Source organism: Silene latifolia, chromosome Y, assembly GCF_048544455.1.
Source record: "Silene latifolia isolate original U9 population chromosome Y, ASM4854445v1, whole genome shotgun sequence".
Taxonomy (NCBI): domain Eukaryota; kingdom Viridiplantae; phylum Streptophyta; class Magnoliopsida; order Caryophyllales; family Caryophyllaceae; genus Silene; species Silene latifolia.
The window spans coordinates 398,647,608-398,655,594 of NC_133538.1; the positions used below are offsets into that span (position 1 = coordinate 398,647,608).

A 7,987-nucleotide genomic window follows, 5' to 3' on the forward strand; every position below is an offset into this window, starting at 1 on the left:
TAGAAATCACGTGTAGCAGCCCTCTCACGGTGCCACCATACCCCAACTTGGTCCATCAAATAGAATGCAGCCTGCTTCACTTTCAAGTCGTCTGGACAGTTAACAACCTCTAAGATGCTCTCCATCTCTCGATGCAAGTTATCGAGCAAGTTTGGCACACATGTGCCCTCATAGGTCGTAGGGTTAAACCGGGAAATAGCGATGCTCTGTTTGGATGCATCAACAACTACTTCCTTTTCTTTACCTACGTTCTTTAAGGCCTCAGTTAACGCATCATTTTGCTCTATAAGGCGAGCTATCTCATCGATGTTCAGCTAAGCAGCTTTAGCATAAGCAACAGATTTCTTTGGCGGTATTTTGAGCTTCAATAACCATAACAAACGTAAGCACATAGCCTACGGCTTAAAATAAAACATCATCTGCCCAAAGATGTACTCGGTCGAGTATACTAAGACACTCGGTCGAATACAAGCCACTCGGTTGAGTACTCTAACTACTAGGCCGAGTGCTTACACTCCAGTAGCTGATCCAGAAATCGTATAAAACTCACTTGGTCAAATACCCACGGTACTCGATCGAGTACGCCCCACTCGGTCGAGTACCCACTATACTCGGACGAGTTGCCACACTCCAGTAGATACTATAAAACCACAAATACCCTCACTCGGTCGAATGTCAGGGATACTTGGTCGAGTACCCTCTACTCAGTCGAGTTCCCTGCCACAGTCGGTCGAGTCTTACAAAACGACTTCCCACCTTATTCCTGACAACATATAATCCACCTGATGTGACCATAATTGGCGCATATTTAGCCCCCGAATTAGCCTTGTTTCCATGCTTTTTAGTGCTTATTTGGGTCATTTCTTATCTTTAGTTCTTTGTTTTGCATATTTTTTGAGATTTTGATCCCTTGGTAGGAAAGGAGTAAGAATCTTGCATTTTCATGGCAAAACGAGACTAAATTGATCGAATTCAATGACCAAGCATCAAGGAGAGACAAGATTAGAAGGCCTTTGTACATATTATAGTAGAAGAGCAATGTTGAGAAAAGATCCTTGAGTCCCCAAGGAAATCCCCAAGGAATTTATGAAGAAAAGGGAAGAAAAGAAGAAGATATGTTACTGACTGACAATCCGAGCGGATTGTCACCAATCCGTCCGTCCCGCAGCGAAGACAATCCGAGCGGCTTTGCCACAATCCGCTCGGATTCCCCTCCACAATCTGCCGGATTACCACTGAATCCGCTCGGATTCCAACGCCAGAATCCGCCCGTCCCGACCCTATTCCGCCCGGATTCTAGCACAGCACGGATTGTCTTCTCCAAGCTACGAAGAAAGAAGCCCTTCTCTCAGAAAATACCGGCTCCTCCTTGCTCAACTTAAAAAGTGTAATTACTAGTTTAGCCCTTAGTTAACCCTAATGCATCTTCCCTAATTTCCACTATAAATACCCCATTAGTCTAATTAGAGGAGCATGTTCTTCTTATCAATAATTAGTATAGTTAATATCAATCAAATCTCTCTTTAATATTGTAATCAAGTATTAATCAAGTTTTAATCCAAGTTTTAGTTCTTTAATCTCTCTTTTGTTCATCCTTTATTTTGGGTAATTGAAGATTATTTGGGTTATTGTTGGGAGATTGACAACCTCTCAATCAAGCATTCAAGTACTTCTTTTATCTTTGCTTTATTATTGGAATCATTAGTAGGTATAATCTCTTAATCCCTCTTTAATTATTGTTAATTATTTTCATTTATTCATCATGTTTCATATTGTTGGCATGATTGACAACCATGCTAGCATGATCAACATGATAATGAGTGAGTAGTCTCTTAGCTAAGGTTAATGGGTGATTAGGGGAACCCAACATGGGGAATGATTCTTGCTTAAATTAATATGCTTTCATGTTTTATTTGCTTGCTTGTTTTGATCTCAACTCATGCACATGTTATATTTGATGAAATGCTAAGCCTATGAATCCTTGCATTTACTATCATCTTCTATCTTTTCAATGAGACTTGTAAGACATAACCCAACTCGAGTCTCATTAGACCATGCATGTTGTTGAGTAGGGAAGATTAAGTCGACTTGTAGGTGTTGGACAATCTAATCGATTCGGCTCCGGGACCCAAACTTTCCTAGGATTGTAAGAAATAACCCAACTCAATCCATCACAACAATAATTGCTTGCTTATAATTTGAGAACATGTTTGTATGGTCATATCCCATGATTCCCCTATGATCCCATGACACCCTAGTGCCTTTAATCAATTGTTTACACCCCTTTAATTCATCTTGCTTGATTATTTTCATTGCTATTTTAGTTTAGTAACCTTCTACATCAACCCAATTTATGACACCTCCTTAGACACCACTAGTTACAATAGAAATCTCATTTCAACTCCCGTCCCTTGGGATACGACCTTTACTTGCCTCTTTACTAATTGTAGAGTTGTTTGTGGAGCTATAAATTGTGTTTTGATTCGACCGTGACCAACGACCACATCTTAATTTTTGAACACTTAGCGGGATCGCATCAAAAATGGCGCCGTTGCCGGGGACGGTGTTTGTTTGATTTAGATTTCTTTTTATTGTCATTAGTTGTGTCTTTCTTCGCCTCGAGGAAGTAAAACTCCTCAAGGTTTGTTCTAATTGTTTTCGAGTTGTTTGATATTTTGCATGTCTAGAAGGTTACAAGGTGATTTGTTACCTTTTGACCGTGAAATCGAAAGAACCTTGACGAACAATAGGAGAGTTGTTAGGAGGAATTTACGAGGTATTAGTGAAGTTGTCCAACCCACTAGTGAGTTTGTCAATCCTTTCGCAATAGAAGGAGAAGAAAACCCATTACACAATACCCCACAAAATCCACCTACAATGCCAAAATTCTCGTCACACTCCGTACCCACCGAGGAGAATCTACCAAATGGTACTTCTACACCGCAACATCTAACCGGAAATTTTATTGCCAAGTCCGCCTTCATCCAATTAGTTGAGAGGAGCCAATTCGGGGGGATGCCTAGTGAGGACCCTCATTCTCATATGGAAACCTTTTGCGACTATTGTGATGCCATCTCTCAAACGGGCGTGACTCAAGACCAAATTAGATAGGTTTTATTTCCTTTTTCCTTAATCGGCACCGCGAAGCAATGGTTGAAGGGCCTTGATAAGGCCACCCTTGGAATAGATTCTTGGAAGAAGTTGGCTCTAGCTTTCTACAAAAAATTCTACCCACCGGAAAAGACTAACATGCTAAGAGCTCAAATTACGGGTTTTAAGCAAAGGGATGAAGAGTCTTTGTATGAAGCTTGGGAGCGGTTCAAGGGAATTTGTCGCTCATGTCCTCACCATGGACTTAGCGAATGGTTTTTGGTGCAACAATTTTGGAATGGTTTATATGAAGATTCTAGGAACATTCTCAATATGGGATCAAATGGAATGTTCACCGAAGTTGATGACAATCAAACATGGAACAAGATTGAGGAAATGGCGGTCCATAACTCACAATATAGTAGACCTCGCAAGGCTACTAGAGGAGGAAAGTATGAAGTGGACTCCGTTAATCAATTGGGTGCTCAACTTAGTGCTCACATTGACACAATCAACTTGAAGTTTGAACAAGCTATGGCTAGACTTGAGGAAAACTCAAAATCATCAAAGCATCATGTTAATGCCATGACGGCATCCTCATCAATCCCAAGTGGGATATGTGAGAATTATGGAACTTTGGGACATGACCAAGGTGAATGTAGGGGAACAAATGAACAAGTGAATGCTTTCCAAGCATACAAGAGTGGTACCCCTTATTCCAACTTTTACAATGAAAACACCAAATTCCATCCAAATCTCTCATACAAAAGCCAAAATGTTCAAAACCCTCAAACAACATACACTCCACCACCCATGAGAAACCAAAATCAAAGACCCTTTTACAATCAAAACCAAGGTTACCAAAATCAAAATCCATACAATCACCAAAATGACCAAGGCTTTGATGTCCAAAAAGCGGTCCTCCAAATGCAAAACAATGAACAAGAATTTTTCACTCAAATGCAAAAAGATAGCCAAGCAAAGGAAACCACCATCAACAACATTTTAGCTCACACCAAGATGTTGGAAACACAATTGACTCAACTAGCATCTTCAAGCTCACAAAGACAAAAGGGGCAATTACCACCTCAAAGTAATCCCCTAGACATGAAACGTTAGTGCCATTCACTTGAGAAGTGGTACAAGGTATGAAGCACCAAAGAAGCAAGTTGAGGATGAAGTTGTGGAAGCTAGTGAAAAGGAAGAAATTGTGCAAAACTCCAAAGATGGAGAATCATCAAAAGAAGAAAGTTCAAAGAAAAATGAAGACAAGGCCAAGGAGAAGGAGCCCATTGTGATTAGACTTCCTTTCCCAAGTCGTCAAGCCAAGCCCAAATTTGATGATCAACTTGGAAAGTTCATGGAAATTGTGAAGAATTTAGAAGTCTCAATTCCTTTCACGGAATTAATCAATCACGTTCCGGCCTATGCGAAATACATGAAAGATATCCTCACAAAGAACAAGTCGATCCGGAAGCTTGAGACTATCGCCTTCACTAAGGTGAGTATTGCAATACTTCAAGGGAGTTCACCTCCAAAGTTAAAGGATCCGGGAAGCTTCTCAATACCGTGTACCATTGGCGACACAACGATCAACAAAGCCTTATGTGATCTAGGGGCTAGTGTGAGTGTCATGCCGTACTCGGTGAGTAAAAGGTTGGGGATGGGAGAGCTTAAATGCACCAACATCACACTTCAAATGGCCGATAGATAGACGAAGAAACCGTTAGGGATATGGGAAGATGTCCCCGTGCGAATTGGGAAGTTTTTCATCCCGGTGGACTTTGTCATTGTTGATATGGAGGAGGATTCCAACATTCCAATCATCCTAGGAAGACCTTTCCTACACACCGCCGGTGCGGTAATTGATGTGAAACATGGTGAGCTCACTCTAGAAGTGGGAGATGAAAGCATAACTTTTAATCTTGACAAGACTATGAGAGCTCCTCGTTTGCATGAGCCATGTTTCATGATTGATCATTATAGCCGAAAAGATGAAAGGAAGAAAACGGAACTCCAATGGAAGAAGAAAATTGAAGATGCTCCATTCAAAGAGCAAGTGAATTGTGACAAGGAGAGCTTGCAAAGCTCATCAAAATCAACCAAGGAAGAAGAGGATGGCCTCATTGGCCAAGAGAAGAAATTGGGAGAGTCGTCTCCATCTAAGCAAGAGATTTTCAATGATCAACTCAATGAAGTTTGTGGTCTTTGGGACGACGAATTTGAAGGGATTTTTAATCCCTACATTGGTAATGCCATCGATCAAGACCAACAACAAGGGCCACGGTCTATTGAGAACCTCTACCATGATAATGAACAAGCTTTTGATTACTTCTTCAAGGTGTTGAGCAACATCAACAACACCTTGGACATGCCCCCTTGACATCTCATCAAGAATGAGAGTTTGGTGGAGTCCTCCCTAAACCACCACTTGTAAATATTTCTAACTCCCTAACTTACATTTCAATTCTTGTATTGCATTTTTGTCATCATTGGATTTTTATTTACTTTGATCAAAATAATTGTCATGTTTGAGAGAAGTGAGGGAGGGACTAACGATTTCAATTGATGTGTAGTGCTTTTAGCTTAGTGTGGGGATGGCAATTGCCTAGGCTATCCATGCCTTAGTAGTGCCCCCACAATGATGAACACAAGACTTGAAGAAAGAATGGAAGAACGGTATGGGAAATGCAATGTGCACGGATGGAACTGAATCCGTGTACACAGGGGAAGAATCCGAGCGGATTCCAGAGAATCCGCCCGTCTTACAGAATCCGAGCGTATTGCAGAAAAGACGCCCGTCCTGAACTGAGCTAAATTTTGAAAAATTCTTGACTGTGACTGAATCCGGGCGTCCCGTGAAGAATCCGCCCGTCTTGAAGAATCCGTCCGTCTTGTAAAAAAGACGCCCGTCTTTGCAGCTGAGGAAAACAAGCAAAATTTTTCTGGACTGAAATCCGTCCGTCTTTAAGCAAATCCGCCCGTCCCGTGTTCAGCAAATCCGAGCGGATTGTCACAAATCCGCCCGTCTTTAGGCGAGTTTTGCAAAGTTCAGAAAGAGCAGAATCCGCACGGATTGGGCAGAATCCGCACGGATTGCCCCTGCAGATTCGAAAATTTCGGTCTCTTTAAAACCCCTCCCACCTTCATTCATTCATTCATTCATTCATAAACACTACCCACAACATCAAAACCCTCATCCTCTCCATCACAAAAACAAAAACCCTCAACAACATTCACCAAAATCAAATCAAACCATCCTTCCAACAACAAATTAATCACTCCTTCCTCAACAAAAATCAAAACCAAGCACAAAATCTTCAACCTTTGAGTCGATTTTTGTTTCCATAAAGGCAAAGCCTTTCTCCTTCAAATCGATTTGGGCATACTACAAATTGAAGATTTTTCATTCTTTTCTTGGTTAGTTCATCAATGGCAAGGACTAAGGGAGCAACAAAGGCAACAAAGGCACCAAAGGCTAAGGCACTCTCACAAAGGAAAAAGGCTCTTCAAACAAAGAAAGCATTGGCTATGGTGGTAGCAACACCAAACTTGGAAGTGCAACAACAACAACAACCTTCTATGGGAGCAACAACACCTTCTACTCCGGTAATTGATCAACTTTTACATTATCCGGAGGTAACTTTTATTTCCGATACCCATAGAAATACCTTTGTCAAGTTTGCTATGAAGTCATTACAATCCACCAAATTCATATGTGAAGATACCTTAGAAAAATTGGGTGTTCTTGAACAAACAAAAGCCTTTTTCAATGCCATGGGGTTGAAGAAATTGTTTGAAACAAGGGAATTGACATACCCCTCCCTTACCTTGAAATTTTGAAGTTCTTTGAAAGTCACCAAAGTTGAGAATAGGGAGAATATCGAGTTTCGTCTAGCTAATGTTAGTAGACGCATTACCTTTAGGGAATTGGGTGAAATTTTGGGTCTTAGTGATGAACCAAGTTATTTTAAGAGTTATGGAAAGTGTGACCCCGAACCTCTTTGGGAGGCAATCTCCGGGAAGAAATTTGAGGATTTTCATGCGAGTCGTGCTCTTTTGGTCCACCATCCGGGCATAAGAGTATGGCACAAGGTCGTGGGTAACACCATAATTGCTAGGAAAAATACCAACCATTTCACAAGACTTGATTTTATTCTCCTTGAATCGGCTTTGAATATCGGAAGAGTTCACACCAAGCCTTACAATTCTTTGAGGCTCTTGGTAGATAGATGGCTCAATATTGATTGTGGGAAGAAGGGCACGACCGTTATTGTCAATGGCGGCCTAGTTACACTCCTAGCCAAGCACTTTGATCCTAACTTCAATAAGGATAACAAGTACAAAGCAAAGGAGGGTGGCCATCTTGTTGATATGCATACTATGATTCACAAGTTCAAGTGGGTTGCCCATAACCCCCTTGACACTAAGTATGGATGGCTAACTAGTGAAGCTATATCGTTCACCTTGCCTTCAAAGATTTGCCGTCTAAGCATCCACCGGACCAATTATCTACTTCCCCTTTCCAAAGAAGCCGAGTATATCATTCAACAACAAAAGGGTGATCTTGAAATGCCCTCCTCTTCCATTGTCATACCACCTTACCCCTTTAAATATGAAGAGTTCAAGCCGGAAGGAGTTGAAGTTGGGAAAGACTATGTGACTCTTCTCATGCAAGCAATGCACAAGCAAGCCTATGAAGATCGGAAAAATGCCTACTTGGCTCAATATCCACCCCTCCTACATTTAGCTAGGCAAGGACTACTTGATCCATCTTGTCCTTTGCCTAGTTGGGCGGATAGAGAAGTCTTATTTCTGGGTGCATCTAGGGTCGTTTTGGGTGACAATGAGGTTGTTGGAAATGATGAAGAAGTTGATGATAATATTGAGGAAGAAG

At 41.3% G+C, this 7,987-nt stretch overlaps 1 non-coding gene across 1 annotated transcript; it reads right to left on the minus strand.

Moving 5' to 3' along the window:
• Positions 1 to 3,249: 3,249 nt before the first annotated feature.
• LOC141634554 (small nucleolar RNA R71) lies at positions 3,250 to 3,356 on the minus strand. The gene has a single exon (XR_012539282.1). It is a non-coding gene; the product is annotated as a small nucleolar RNA R71 (small nucleolar RNA).
• Positions 3,357 to 7,987: the final 4,631 nt, after the last annotated feature.